At 42.2% G+C, this 15,887-nt stretch overlaps 1 protein-coding gene across 2 annotated transcripts in view; it reads left to right on the forward strand.

Moving 5' to 3' along the window:
- HMGA2 (high mobility group AT-hook 2) overlaps nucleotides 1-15,887 on the forward strand; it is a 139,610-nt gene that overhangs the window by 95,901 nt on the left and 27,822 nt on the right. The window lies entirely within an intron of this gene.

Genomic DNA, 15,887 nt, shown 5'->3' on the forward strand with positions numbered 1-15,887 from the left:
ATGAGAAGTATCATAAAGTGCTCAGGTTAAATGGCATCAGGTAATGGCTATAAAGTTTGAGTGAGGGCAAGGATGCAGAGAGTGGGGGTCATTTTCAGTCGTGCATACTGAGATGTCGGTGTGTGTCCCTACATACGTGCTTCCATAGTAGAAGGAAGGAAGTGGAAAGGGGAGAACATAGAGCTCTTGGCAAAAGGGCCACAAAGCTGTTTTTAGAAGGACTGCTTCTGTTGTATTGCGGCATGCTTCCTTTGAAGAGGGCTGTATTATGCATCCTCTTCCCGTTAAGTCTGTTGGGGGAAGAACTTACAGAAGACAATATGCTACCAACTCCCAGGGATCTCTTATCAACACAGAGCTCTGCTCATCGCACACCTGCACAGAGCCAGAGACATGAAGCCTCCAATCTCGGCGACACCAACCCCAAACAATCAAAATCTCCAGTAAATCACTGGGACTTTTAGGGAGGCTGCTGATTTTTGAAAAGGGTTAACTTTGCCCCGAAAAGCAGTAAGCGAGAGCGAGAACAGTGGTGCCTCTGGTCTGCGCATTCGATCCTTTTGCACGGTGGTGGCAAAGCCTGCGAATTGTTTTCAAAACAGTGTGGGGCTTCCTACCCCGGGTGAAGATTTATCTGCTTTTGGCAACTACCCTGGTTACTGTGGAACAAGAAGTTTACTTCTCAATAGTTTTACAAATTATGTGTTTAACTTTGTCTCTATAGAATTAATTCCTGGGAGGGGAGAGGGGAGAGGGGAGGGGTGGAGGCCAGGCTTTCAAAGGCTGGTTTACAAATTTGAGTTTTTAAAGTAATAGCAGCAATTTCCCCCCTCAGCCCAACAGTGCAGCGGAACTCTGTTTCAACCTGAATGCAGTTTGCATCCTGCATGTACATTGATTTACACATTAAAATAAAACAGCTTCAGTGTTTAGCAATAAAAAAACGTTGTTTAATCGTTAAACAACCACCGTTTTCTTTTGCCCTTTAAACCTGCATTCAATCAGCTTGGATGCTGGTTTACAGTCTCGTTAACTGCTAAGATCACAAAGGAAAGGTTAGCAGGATCACCAGCAGCAGCAGGAAGCCCTGAAACGCCCCCATTGTCACATGAAACATTCAGCAAGACGCTCCTTCAGCTGTCTTGCAAATGCACACTCAGCTCTGAGGGAGGTATGCGGTGAGAAAAATGCAACTTTTAATTCCAGCAGGGCCCTGTGTCCCTTCAAGGAAGGGGGGGGGTTGGGGGGGAGAAAAGGGTTCTTGCATTTAATCTTCTGCATAGCCACGTTCATCAACGTTATCTGCAAAGTAAGCCGGGGGTCCTTCCACTGCGGAAATGTAACCTGTTGGAGGGTACATCCTGGCCAACTCCTAGGCCTGGAACGTCCTTTTTTTTTTTTTTTTTTTTTTTGTAGAGGGAGGAGGAGTTGCAGTGTTTTATGGCCTTCTTTCAACACATGGGAGTTTTATCACTCATTTTAAAAGTACAACTTAACACCATTTTCAGACCGGCCTGAGTTCCAGCCCTGGATTGTTTTCACAAAATGGCCCCTTTCTTCCTCAGACCAGGATAGTCGCAGGTGCCTATTAATTGCTCTACTTGTAGGAACTGAATTTATTCCCTTCATGGTAGGAAAACCGAGAGTGTTTTCTGAAATTTAATTCCGTGAGCTACAATCCGTCACACCAGGTTCTAGGAAAGGCTCACAGCTTTCTGGAGATGAACTGCTACTTTACCACGGACTGTTTGCCTTTTGCTTTCTTAATTTACCTCCGTTGGGTGTTCATTTTTGCCGTCACGTGTTTAAACCGCGCTGGAAAAAGATAGTCCTTCCCTTTCTAAGTGGCCAGGTTCTAGACGAAATGGGTAATTGTTCCAGTGGTGGAGAAGGCAAGGACAAACAGTTCATTATGTTTTATAGAATGGCAAAATTTGACCGTGATCTCCGTCTGAGACGGAGATATGGAAACCTAGAGAGTTCATGAGACTTGCCCAAGGTCTCGCAGCTGGTTGGTTCACTGTGCTTTTGGCCGCCCGTCTGCCTTTACTGAGTTAATACAAATGCTCCCTGCATTGCCCTCACGGAAGGTAAGGGCTTGTTGTTCGTCTCTGTTTTATGTATTTATCCTTAAGGCAGCTCTGAAGTCACTGGCATTCTCACCTTTTTCAAACCAAACAATCCAATTCTTTTCCATTAACTTCGAGATTTCCATTTTCTAATTTTTCCACCATTTTGATGCGCACAGTGGCCTTTAGAATCTGAACCAAAATATTCGGGAAATTAACCAAGTTTTTGTATAGGTATTTGGATACTGTGTAGACAAGTCCTACATTTCCCTGTTCTCAAAACTGCTGCCCAGATAGAGACTGCGTGTTCTTTGGCCAGTTTGTTGAACCATTTCTCTCAAGAGCAAAACTACCTACCTCACGTTTTCCATTCTTGTATTTCAGTGTCATATCTTTAACACATTTGGGTTTTTTTTAATGTTATTTATTTTGAGACAGAGAGAGCGAGCAGGGGAGGGGCAGGGAGAGGGAGAGAGAGAATCTCAAGCAGGCTCTGGGCTGACAGAGCTTCGTGGGCTCAAACCCACAAACCATGAGATCATGACCTGAGCCAGAATCAAGAGTCGGTGGCTTAACTGACTGAGCTATCCAGGCACCTCGATTTATTTTTTAAGTAGGCTTCACGTCCAGCACAGACCCCAGTGTGGGGCTTGAACTCACGACTCTGAGATCAAGACCTGATGAGCTCCTGAACTGAGATGAAGAGTAGAAAACTTAACCGACTGAGCCACCCAGGCGCCCCAAACACATTTCATTTTTTTAAGCAGGGTTTTGTTTTGCTAGCTGTAGTGCATCATGACCACAAATTTACATTAATTTTCATCTCTGAAGATGAAAGGAAACTATTGCTAAGTTTAAATACCTGTTCTAACTCATCCTTTTTTTAGTTAAAAAAAAAAACTTACCGATTTGATCTTTCCTGAAGACATGCATATTTATTTAAGCAGCTAGTTCACAGAGAATAAGCCTTATATCAGTTCTTCAAGCACCTTACACTAAGTACTTCGATGAATACCCACTTCCACTCAGTTTTAAGCTAAATCCAACTGAAAATCACTACTTAATTTTTTTTAATGTTTATTTATTTTTGAGAGTGGGGGAGGGGCAAAAAGGGAGGGAGACACAGAATCAGAAGCAGGCTCTGAGCCGTCAGCACAGAGCCTGATGCAGGCATCGATCTCACGGACCACAAGATCATGACCTCAGCCAAAGTCAGATGCTTAACTGACTGAGCCGTCCAGGCACCCCAGAAATCACTGGTTTAAAGAGGATAGTTGGTCAACTCAGTGGGGAAAAATAGTTGATTAAACTAGTTGTTTGCCCTTACCTGGATAAAATCACTGATTGATTATTAAACAGATTTTTCTAACATGTCACAATATAGGTTGCTCTAATTGTTATACATGTTAAGTGCAGGGCACAGCAGGGAATAGCATGTTGTTTTTACATGGTGATAAGAACTGTGGAAAGAGGGAAACCAGGAAAGACAGAAACAGATGAGAGGGAGAAAGAGGGAGATGATACACCCAAGGAAAGTGGAAATTAACAGCGACCGTTTTCAGAATAAAATGCGTTGTAAACCCCCATGTAGCTGAACGCTTTTAAGAGATGCCTTCAGCAACTCCTGTGTTGCCTAATGTGTATACTCTCCCTGAACAAAATGCTTCTTTCCAAGAGCTGGACAGTAGGAAGTAATCTATCTTCAACCTTGTTTAGTTTGTAGATAATGCTGTAGAAAAGGTCTGTTGAACTTTGGAAAGCCAGTCTCCATGTGTTATCTCTCACTCTTGGAGGCCAGTTAAAGGGCATGGCCATGACCACCACCTTGGTCCTTCAGCGATTGTTTACGAAAGCTTGAAAAATGTTTCCAGGGCCCATACCTGCCTCTCTGTGGAACTAGCGCGACTCAAGCGGGCTGGCAGGCAGACCTAGCTTTCACGGAAATGGAAGAGAGAGAGTTTGGGTGAGCTTGGCATCTTTCAACACTTGCTTTTTTGCTTTCTCCTACTGAATTTTTAATTTCCATGAAACGTCGGTGGGAAAGTGGACGCTGGCCTTCTTTCCTTTTGTCTGCTGCTTTGCAGCTATTGGGATACTATGCTTTGGATAATGAAGTAGGTTGTCATTTCCTCCCCCAAATAATACATTACAAAGTGGAAAGGCGAATTTCCTGTGGAAGCTCCAAGTAGCAGGTGGTATTTCCTTAATATATTGTTTTTAACCTTTAGGAAAATCGGTATTATGAGCTGACTTTGGAAAATTAAAATAGCATCAACGTCCTACATTTTCAATACAACAATCAAAAACCTAGTTCGTTAGAAAAAGTTAAACTGGAGTACCGTACCAGGAAAAGATATCGCATATTTTGTTTTTATGTGCTATTTTAAAGTTAATAATTCATGGAGGATAAGAAAAGGGATGTGGCACAACTGAGTTTCCCAGTTGGCTAAGAGATTTTTTTTTTGAAGAAGAGAAAATATGTATTTTTCAGTTTCACATTAAACCTTTGCTGTTGACTAATGCTTACGTGCATTTAGTCAGTCGCACAAAGAGTTAAGCATGGGACTGTTCACATGGCAAATCTGAGTTGAGCTGGAGGTAAAAACATCTGTATTTTTCATTCATTTGCTCAGCAGCACTAAATTTCAAGCTTGTTTTTTGTTCGGCATCAAAGAAAACGTTGTTTTATGGTTATTGGATTTTTTAAACTCGCATATTTCTTGAAAGGGACTCAAGTCACTGGATCATTATATTCGTTTGAGTTACTTTACTGCCCAACAGCCCTTCTGCGTGCTATCTTGTTGAATAAGGAAAACATAATTTTATTCTTTTTCTTTTCCTTTGAAGAAAAAAATTTAAGAGGTTTAAATACCATTCACATTTTGCAATTTCCTTCTTTACTTCTCCCAAAACCATCATCTCACAACCACGTAAAGCAATCCAATGTCGACAGACTTAAGAGATTCTCACAACTATAAATATCCTTTATATGATTATAACTCCTCTGTTTATCGAGGGCAGTAAGAATGGAGCCCAGGAGCTAACAAAGTTTATGGATGTATGCGTGTGTGCTCGCGTGTGTGCATTGGTATATATCCAAACTTGATGTGTCCAGATATACACAGCGTTTTTAGCATACAGATTGCTGATTACATATCTATTCTTTTTTCTCCAAAAGTTCTGAGTGTGCGGACCTATTAGTTGCCAGGGACCAAATTGCCACGACCAATAGAGGGCGAAAATATGTACCGACAGCAAGACAATGAGCTATATTCAAGTGTAAACTATTAAATGTGGCTAATTTAAATAGGTATCTTCGTTCTTTAATTGTTCTGTGGCACAACTTGGCTTCAAGATCCCAAATTGTCAAGTGCAAGAAATCTACATTTTCATCCTGAGAAGTATAAATCAGATGCTTACGTTTCCCTTAAAGTTTACCTTCATTGTCATTGCCCCCCTCCGTCCCAAAAGGAAGGAGAAGCAAGAGCTGGGGTCAAAACCAGATACTCTAAAGGTTCAGCTAATTTTGGACTCTCCGAAAATACTAATTTCCCAGATAATTGAATGTTAACATCTCTCATTTTTAACGTTAAATTTTGGTAATGTTGTTGTATATGAAAATCTGGCTAATGTATATGGTACGTGTGTCTCTGACTACATTTACTAATGCACTGAATATAATTTTGTACGTTTCTTGATGATGCTTTGTCATTAGCATCCGCATCGCTAGACTTGTCAAGTGGCAAAGACCGTATTCTTTCATTCTTTCTTTCTTTCTCATTTCTTGAATGCTCACCATACGAAAGGAACTCTGATGTCCGCCCTGGTCCTTAACAAGTAGAAAGCACTCAGTGTGAGTGTATGTTGGAGAAATGAAGGAATTAAGGAATAAATAAGTTCAGTGGGTAGTTATAAGGGTGGATTCAGTTCAACAAACTTTGTTTTGGGTGTAGTACCAGGCTCAATATTAGCTGAGACTGTAGACCGAGCAGTAGGGTCACAAATTATGTGGACTGCAGGAATAAATGTATTCACCCCCAGGCCAGTGGTACCTTGTCCCTCCTTGAAAAGTACTCCAAACATGAGAGTACCTTATCACTGACCACTTTCTCATGAAATTAGAAGAAACCTAGGCAGCTGCAGGACTCTCTGGGCATTGCCACAAGGCTGCCGTCTGCCAAATGTATGTTCAAGTCAAAACTGAAAGCAACCAGCTCTTCAAAGGGTCTCCATACTTCCTAAAACATACGTATCGTAACATCAGTCGACGGAACTTTCCTTGACACACATCGCAGACACCAACTTGCAGGTTTTATGCCTCTGCCCCATCTACACTAAGTTTGTTCTTGGGCTGAACAGAGCAGCGTTACTCACCACTTTGAGATTTGGGGCCATGATACTCTGGGGGATGGATCGCGTTCATACAAAGACCTCATCATCATTACACTCCTGTTCGGCATAATGCGGAGGGAAAGTGTGGCCTTTGGAGATGGACAAATATAGGTTTGAATGTCTACTTCATCCATCATGAGCTGCTTATCAGCTGCTTGGGGAGCCTTGGGAGTTTCAGTCCACTCATCTGTCTTCATAAACATGGAGATATATATAGGAAAGACCTTTGCAGAGCTCCATGAAAGCTGGTTACTTTTTTATTACTGCTGCCTTTATCAGACCAGACATAGGAGCAAACTTGAAGTTTTTCTTTAACTTCCCTTAGTAATTGCCCTCTATGCAAAAACAAGACTGCAAGATGCCCTTTTCTTCACTTAGCCCATCTAAACGATCGCTGTAGAGTCTGAAAAAGTAGACTGAATTTCTCACGAAATCCGTTTTGTTATTAACATTTCATATATTGAAGGATCCATACAGTGAATCAGAGGTAATTAATGCTAAGAGATGAAAAGATCACACACACAAAAAATATTCACAAAATCATACCCTGCTTCCTCAAGTAGTCTTCCATAGGTAAGTCTGTTGTTCCAAATTGGGTCTTCACTGAAAGAATAAATCTAAAACATGGTGGGGACTGTCCACCAAAAATATCTACCTTTTTTAACATTAACTTGCTTTCTGTAAGCATTAAGCACAAGTGAAGCTATTTTCTTTTCTTTTCTTTTTTTTTTTTTTGAGGGACAGAGACAGAGTGTGAGCAGGGGAGGGGCAGTGAGAGAGAGAGAGACACAGAATCCAAAGCAGGCTTCAGGCTCTGAGCTGTCAGCACAGAGCCCGACACAGGACTTGAACTCATGAACCCCCAAGGTCATGACCTGAGCCTGAGTTGGACACTCAACTGACTTAGCCACCCAGGCGCCCCAAAGCTATTTTCTGATCACCAAATTTTTACTTACCATCTCTAAGAAGAGGCAGCCTGTGCTTCATTTGCATAAACCCATGGGGACAGGGTTCACTAACATTGGCATAGAGTGTGGAAAGTAACGCCAGCACGGACCCACTCTGTCAGCATCGTAAGACCGTTCTGGGACTAGACCCCGTGCGGAAATGAGTTCTCAGAAGCAGCTACACAAATCTTTTGTAAATACCTGCATCAGCCCTACCTTATCTCCTTTTCCGCCTCGCTTTGCCACAGCATTGTCTCTGTTTTGGAGGATATGTCAGTCTCTGTCAGCTGTCTGAATTCGTGAGAAAACGTTTCCATCTGTTTGTGTAGTCACACGACAGTAGCCCTCAGAGATAAGGGAGTTCTTCCATCTGCTTCAGAAGAGCCACCTGAAGAGAAATATGGTGTCGCAGCTCGAATTCACATTTAAAGGGCACATTGTGAAATATTACTCCACACAGTTTGGAGGACTGAGAATTTACACAGATTTTCACTGGATAGAAAGTGGCACTTCCCGACCTTGGTAAAATACAGGCAGGTAAATCAGTATTGCCGGGATCCAGTGGCATTTGCCGGTGCTCACTTTTTCCACTTGGAAGCAACGGCCATATTCTTGAATAAGAGGCGCCATCTTTTTATGCTTCAGTCTTTTTGCATTACGCGAAAAGAATGCCAGAATTCATGATGGGGTTCCTCGTAAACCGTCGGCCCCTCGTGCGTTCACACACCCGTGATTTTGCTACCTAACGTGTCATGGCTATAAATGAAGGATGCAGTGTTTGCCTTCATAAGAGACTTGCCCTCTACACCAAGTCAGGTTCAGCAGGCCTCCATTTTCTCTGTCAGTCCCACAAGTTTTCGGAGCACCCGCAAAAGCCATCTCTTAGCGACGAGCAGAACTGATGAGCCTTTTGGTCTGGTGCTTACGTTTGTTGGCCTGAATGGAGGCTCACAAGTTGAGCGCGGTCTACAAGTAGGCTGGGGAACTGGAAATGTAAGCCCTCGGCTCCAATGCCGGCGTTCTTCAAACTGTTGCCTCTCGGTTTCCTTGTCTTCGCCCTGAAGACCTTGAATGAGTGGCATAGCATCCACGGAGGCGCTAGGAGACTCTGACCTAGCCACTTTTTGGGCAGCCAAGCAGGTGTTCCCCTGCAGAACCTGGAGGGATCTTGAGAGCAAGAGAAGGAAGGAGTGGATTTTCATGCCGGTGGCCAGAGCAGAGAAAGCAGAGGGGCAAGTCACGGGTTCCAGCAGTGACGGAAAGATGGCTTCTGAACTGAAGGGCAGCCACACAGTCTCTGCTTTCCTTGGTTCGTCTACCCCTGTCACCACGGCCGGAAGTGTAGTGGCTTTAATGCCTCCCAAGTAGAAGGGAACTTTGAGAGCGTGTGTGGCTTAGCATCCTGACAATAACTATATTTGCTTGAGTCTTTGGAGGTAAGCATCAGGAAAATCAGATTGTTGGAATAGCCGAGCTCTTTCACATTAGCTCTGCATTCCATTCGGTATCCAACCCTAGGTTGGAAATGTAGCTTAAGTTTAGGGTTGTATTTATACAGGGACTGTTATCAATTTTTAGAAGCATTAGAAGTGTGGCTAAGTAAGCAAACTTACAGCGAAATGTCATCTATTAGAGGCTGCTTAACAGTTGTTTGAGAATAGTCTGGTAGTCATTTTAGCACAAAGGAGCTACTCGAAAATTTGTTGAATACATGAAATGTTTTTGACAGAAATATCTGCATAATTGCAGTGTGTTATACATGCTCGTTATAGCCTAAAGGCATCTGTTTGAGTTGGGGCTTTTTTTTTTTCCTGTCTGTGTAACACACTTGCAGACACTGTGTGAATATTTGCTGCTGTGATCCTCGTAAAAAGTGTATCTCTTGATTCTTTTAACAGCCTAAGCATTCTAGAGCTAGTTTGCCAGCAACACGTAACTTTGACGAAGGAAAATTAAGTTTGCTTTTATTGAAGTTCTAATTGTGGAACTTGCTGAAAGTTAGGTGGGGGGAGAGGTCGTTTTTGAAGAAAATAAAGAGTTTTGGTTTTGGTTTTGTGTTAATCTCGCAATCGAATTGGCGATCCTTATATTTAATAAAATATGGGCTCCTTTCGAAAGAAATCCCTGACAATAGTAGATTTTAAAGCCAGGCTCTCTTTCCCAGCAGCCCAGGGTGTTTTGAAGATGGGAGAACAAGGGAAGTACTTTAAGCTGTAAAGTCTTGCAGGGCTGCAGTTAAGTGCTTTGGGCACTGCATTCTTGATGAAGCATCATATTACAGTAATATTATGAAAAAACAAAGCTACGGGGAATTCTCAAACATGCCTAACACATACAGAGCTTTAATGTTCATATGGCTGGATCCATTCAACAAATGGGGTCTGTGGGTCAGATGCATTTTGCAAGCCACCATTATTAAGTTGTTTTATTTTTACCATTAAGTAATGGTTCCTTGTTAATATTATGAATGCGTGTGTTCTTTGCTCTCTCTGTAAATCTTTTGTTCTGTTCTTTTTTTTTTTTTCTTTCTTTCTGGCCTTACAAGAATGTGGGAGAGGACATCCCTCTCCACAAATCAAGGGCTTTAAATAGCCACCCTAGAGGTGAATGAAGGAAATTGGGCTAGATAGCATCTTTGTAAAATGCATGCCTATGAACGGTGCATCACACAATACAAAGGAAATTGCCATCGTCCTGTGCAAGTTAGGTGAACAAAGCACACAAAAAAACCCCGTTCAGGTTGCCACGCATGTTCCCGTGCAACCAAAACCGGAATCTTGAAGGCCACAGAAATGGCAAGGCTTACGTGACATATTGGCAAATGAGAGAGTGTGGATTTGAAATTTATGAGGCAGGGAATCTAGTAATCGTTCACCAGAGGGATACTAAGTTCTTTGATATCAAGCAGTCATAAACAATGAGAATGCCTGCCGTGGCTTCTATTACTCCTGGTATTACTTTTGCTATGACCACGACTACTAGAATTACTATTACTACGACTACTATTACTACTATACCAGCACCACCACCGTCCCTGGTGCTGTTAAATAATGTTTATTAAATTCTTACAGCCAGCGGTTATGCCATGTATTTAAAAGACATTAATCATTTTTTTTAATGTGTGTTTATTTTTGAGAGAAAGAGGCAAAGAGCAAGCTGGGGAGGGGCAGCGAGAGAGAGGAAAACACAGAATCCCAAGCAGGGTTCAGGCTCTGAGCGGTCAGCCCAGAATCCGACGTGGGGCTCAAACTCAACAAACCGCAAGATCATGACCTGAGCCGAAGTCAGACGGCTTAACTGACTGAGCCACCTGAGGGCCTCAAGACGTTAACCATTTTGAATCACCCCAACAAACCAATGAGTTATCCACATCATACACATCAGTAAATCAAAGGTTACATTGCTACCAAGTCACAGAGCTTATGCGTAGTTGGTCCCAGACCGGATTTCTGTGGCCTTTTTGGCTCCAAAGGTGTGTTCTTTACCACCACCTGAAGTGTCCTTTCCCTGTCTGGAACTCTGCAGGTACCAAGATGTCCCCTCCAAGCCCTTGGAAAGTAAATTGAGTTCTTTGAGGGAGCATCTTCCCAAGGCCAAAAAGCTGCTTTTATAGTTACTCCAAAGCAGCTTCCATATCCTGGAAACAGCAACTACAATCAAAGATAGCACCTTAGACACATCCTTCCTTTATAGAAAGAACGAACGAATGAAAGAAAGAAAGAAAGAAAGAGAAAGAAAAAGAGAGAGAGAAAGAAAGAAAGAAAGAAAGAAAGAGAGAGAGAAAGAAAGAAAGAAAGAAAGAGAAAGAAAGAAAAAAAGAAAGAGAAAGAAAGAAAGAAAGAGAGAAAAGAAAGAAAGAAAGAAAGAAAGAAAAGAAAGAAAGAAAGAAAGAAAGAAAGAAAGAGAAAGAAAGAGATGGAGAAAGAAAGAAAGAAAGAAAGAAAGAGAGGGAGGAAGAAAGAAAGAAAGAGAAAGAAAGAAAGAAAGAAAGAAAGAAAGAAAGAAAGAAAGAAAGAAGAAAGAAAGGCAAAACTAAAAACCTTCCACCACCAACAGTCCCTCCTAAGATTGGAGATACCTACACATATCTGGCAATAAGCCCAGACATACCAAAACATGTATTATCTAGAGCCAGGACTTGACTCCCACCGTGTCTACGGAGAGACAAGCATCTCATTTCAATAGGCAACTCATTCACAGAGTAAGGACACTCCCCTGGAAGTGACAGCGAGTCAGAAGAGCAGCATAAAACAAAGAAAGTAGTTATTAGCCGCTGGCCAAGGGCCCCCAGCTCACCCTTAGGTTCTACTTTGCTTCAGTTTAACCAAGCACAACTGCAGTCGCCTCCCACTAAAAGTCAGTAGACGTGTAGTCGACGTCCAGAATGTGGACAGGAGCTCCTGTTAGTTATTTACTACCCATCTCTGGCATTCCTTTTGGACATGACCGATGAGTTACAGCTGGGTTTTAGGCAGCGTGGCACAGTCATTAACTAGCTGTCAGGAACAGCTACACCCTCCGGTCCACAACGAAATGAACTCAAATCTGGATTTACCAGAGGAAAATTCCAAACAGACTAGGAAAGCAAAAACCACAGACACCATCTCCATAACAACTGTAAAACTGAAATGTGTGCCTTCTGCAAAGAGGCCTGTGCCTCTACCTCTTCTGAAACGCTTGACGGAGACAAAAGGTTTTGTGCCCCAGCACAGGACAAACGATGCAAAGAAAACCCTTGCGAAGCTCATTTCAGAATCAAGGGGGCACTTCCTACCAGCCCTCGAAGACAGGGAATGGTACGGTGCACAGAGCCAACCTGGTTGCCCCATCTTCCTTTGTTCACAGAGCGGGACCCTTTCTCTAGTCCAGGGGTAACACTGGTTTGTCAGAGACGGTGACGTGGTCCCATTGCCCCTTGCGGGGCAGTCTGCTTGGGACCATAAGAAGAGACAGTCTCTTCTACTGGACGCTGAGATTCCTAGAAGCACCACCAGGAACGGCCAGACCCATTTTGTGACTCTGAGTGGAGGTAGACCAAGAACAGATCTAAGATGACAGAACAGAAGGATAGAAAGAATCTGAAGCCCCGGAGACTTAACCAAGTGAATTTAAGCTGCTGCCCTAACCAATTCTGGAGGTGCAGTATCCCCAAGCTCTTTGCCACGTTAGATAAATAATGGCCTTATCAAATCAGTTTGAGTTTGGGTTCCCTGTTGTACCCAAAAGCATACAAGAGAAATTTTCTTTGGTGGGATACTTGAGATTCATCGGAATTTATTGTCCGCAGTTTTAAATATTAGTTTAATTCCCCCAAGTTTACTCTTCCCCAAGACATACTGCTCTGCAAGAAATATAGGGAGATAGAGTCATATTTAACATGTCTTCCCATGTTTTAAAAATATACCCATCTTAAAAAAATATATATATATACCCATCTTCCTCTCCCACTTTTGGTTCTGCATTAAGGTAGCTCTTTCCTGTCAATGACAGCCTCATCGGAAGGAAGAATTGTAGCTGTGTCAGTGTTGTTTTCCCATGACCGCGTTTCTCAGAGCACCACCCATAGGAACAGTTGCTTATTTTACTTCTTTATTTTTAAATGTTTATTTAGTTTTAAGAGAGACAGCGTGAGTGGGGGAGGGGCAGAGGGGGAGGGGTTACAGAGGATCCAAAGCGGACTCCGCACTGACAGCAGAGAACCCGATGCGGGGCTCCAGCCCACAAAGCAAAAGATCATGACCTGAGGCGAAGTTGGACGCTCAACCGACTGAGCCACCCAGGTGCCCCAGTTGCTTATTTTAAAAGCAGATTCCGGGGTTCCTCCTGAATCTAGGGGTGTAGTCACGAATCCTCATTTCTACCCAGCACCTTTTATGAGGTCTATGAAAGGTATCACTACCACTTTAGAAGAGAAGGACTTCCTCCAGGCAAGTTTGGGTTTAGAACCCCGAAACCTTTTTTTTTTTTTTTTAAATTTTTACTCCATGCAGAAGAGATGAAGTGTGTTAGCCGCTGAGCCAGGTGGGTGGGCAATTACCCTGTTTGTGAAGAATCTCTGGGAATTTTCCATTGTTGTTGTGGTCTGCACAGCTTCTCTGAGGTTGGAGCATGAAGTGGTCAGCGTCCATAGCTTTGACTAGTAATTGTGCCTTAATGTAAATATGTATAAATATTATACACATATATGCTGGCTTTAAATGGAGTGTTTTAAATGACTCCCTCTATATGGCAGTGTGTATTTATATATATCATGGGTAAAAAATAAGTGTCATGGGTGGTCACATTCCAAAGAAATGAACGCATGTACAAAAGCACCAGCCAGTGAATGGAACGACCATACGGAACAAGGGATTAAAGGCAGGAGACTCACAGATTTCTTGAGTTGAAAGCCACAGGAAAGGAGGAGGGGAGATGTCCGATGCTGTAGGTGAAGGGCCTAAGGAGGAAGAACCTGTATGGCGTCTGTGTGGGAAGCAGGCATCTTTATTCTTCCTCGGTGTTGGTCACAGACAATAATATATAATACATAAGATTATAAACACCATAGATACAGGAACTGTGATCGTGTGTTTCCTATGTCATAGACACCGTGGAATTTACAGCTAAAATTGTGAATGTGATCACGTGTTAGAACAGGTGATAAACAGGAGGGAAAGAAGCACACCAAAAAAGTTCATTAGCAATTATCTCAGAAATTTTAGCCTCCACAATCTTGCCTGCATTTTTTTCCCACAGACATTTCGAAGGGAATAAAAGAAAAGGATGAAGGAAAGTATGTATGTATGAGTATATACATATACATATGTATATATATATATATATATATAAAAGCAAGGTGGGATGCTTTTATAGAAATCTAGTGAGAAACAAGATGCTATTTATATTTCTGAGGCATCGTGAACTATTCTTTAAAAAATTTTTTTAACATTTATTCATTTTTGAGAGAGCCAGAGACAGAGTGCAAGCGGGGAAGGGGCAGAGAGAGAGGGAGACACAGAATAGGAAGCAGGATCCAGGCTCCGAGCTGTCAGCACAGAGCCTGATGCGGGGCTTGAACCCAAGAACCAGGAGATCATGACCTGAGCAAAGTCGGACGCCTATCCAACTGAGCCACCCAGGCGCCCCATCCCATCTTGAACATTTTGATGAGAAAACACTTTTTTGAGAGCAAAGCTGCTATTGTGAAAATAGAGTTCTAATACTGATTGGTCCTCCACGTATAGTAGAAACATTCTTTTGAACTAAGATCTTTAAAATTGTTTCATTCAAATGCACTTTTTCTTATTAGTTGGTAATTTTTCTTCTTAGTGAAATTGTAGTCCTGGAAAGCTAGATTTGTATTCTTTCAAAAAAAACAGGCTACTTTTATGGATGAGAGAAGATGTTTTCATATAGCACTGGATTTTCATTAAAAAAACACAAGCGTACAATAATCTCCTTGCTGGAACCAGTGTGGTGTGGTGGGAAGAACGAGAGACCTAAAGCTCTACAACGAAGTGGCAGCTTCGTTATATACAGCAGCTTCGTTATATACGGCAGCTTCGTTATGTACGACAGCTTCGTTATATACGGCCTTGTCACCATTTGTAAGTCATTCGCTGCTTTAGAATCCCACTTCTTTGGGATTCTAAATCTGAACAGCATCACTTCTTTCAGATGGTCGTTTGTGAGGTACACGCTAAGTCACATTGTAAACTCTACATTGCTGTGTTATTGTCATGCGATTGACCTACAATGAAGTCATGTGATCTCATCCTGCGTTGTAATTTAAAAGTGTTTGATTCGATGGAGGTGATCAGAAAGTGCAGCTCAGAGAGATGTTTCTGGAATAGTATAAGCAAAGATAAGTCGTTTTCAAACTGACAGTGTATCGATTCCAGAATTATCAATTTTAGAGCAGTTGACCTGAGTTAGGTAGTCCAGGGGTTGCCTGAAGTTCCACATGAGTTTGAAGTAGCGATTTTGGAGACAAGCTGAATGAAATGTTTGGTTTTCTGAAGAAGGAAGGAGGCATTTTAACTTACGGAGTCTGAAGAAAGGGACATTAATCCAGAGAAAACCTTGAGGGTGGGTCCAGGGAGAAGGTATTTTCTGGAAAGACCGGGGTGCTGGGTGCACTCTGGAAGTGTGAGAATGTGGAAGAAAGAGAACTCCCTACTACAACTGTTTAAAAAATTAAAGGGTATAAGCTAATGTTCGGGAATAGTTAACATTTCTCGGATTGAATATTAAATTTCCTCCAAGGAAAACAACTCAACTGCTAAAGTCGGCCCTACACAGTGCCAAGAAAATACTGCTAAATTAGGGTTCTAGGAGAGATATGACTCAGTTAAGTATCGTAGAGCTCACAACCCATAAACTATCCCTTTGTAGTCCTTGAGAATGTAGGAGATTACAAATAAATTTACTGACTCCTTCCTTAAGGAAAGAAATGCCTAAAATCATGATTCAGCTTTTTAAATTCAATTTCCATGTGTAA

Source organism: Felis catus, chromosome B4, assembly GCF_018350175.1.
Source record: "Felis catus isolate Fca126 chromosome B4, F.catus_Fca126_mat1.0, whole genome shotgun sequence".
NCBI classification, from domain to species: domain Eukaryota; kingdom Metazoa; phylum Chordata; class Mammalia; order Carnivora; family Felidae; genus Felis; species Felis catus.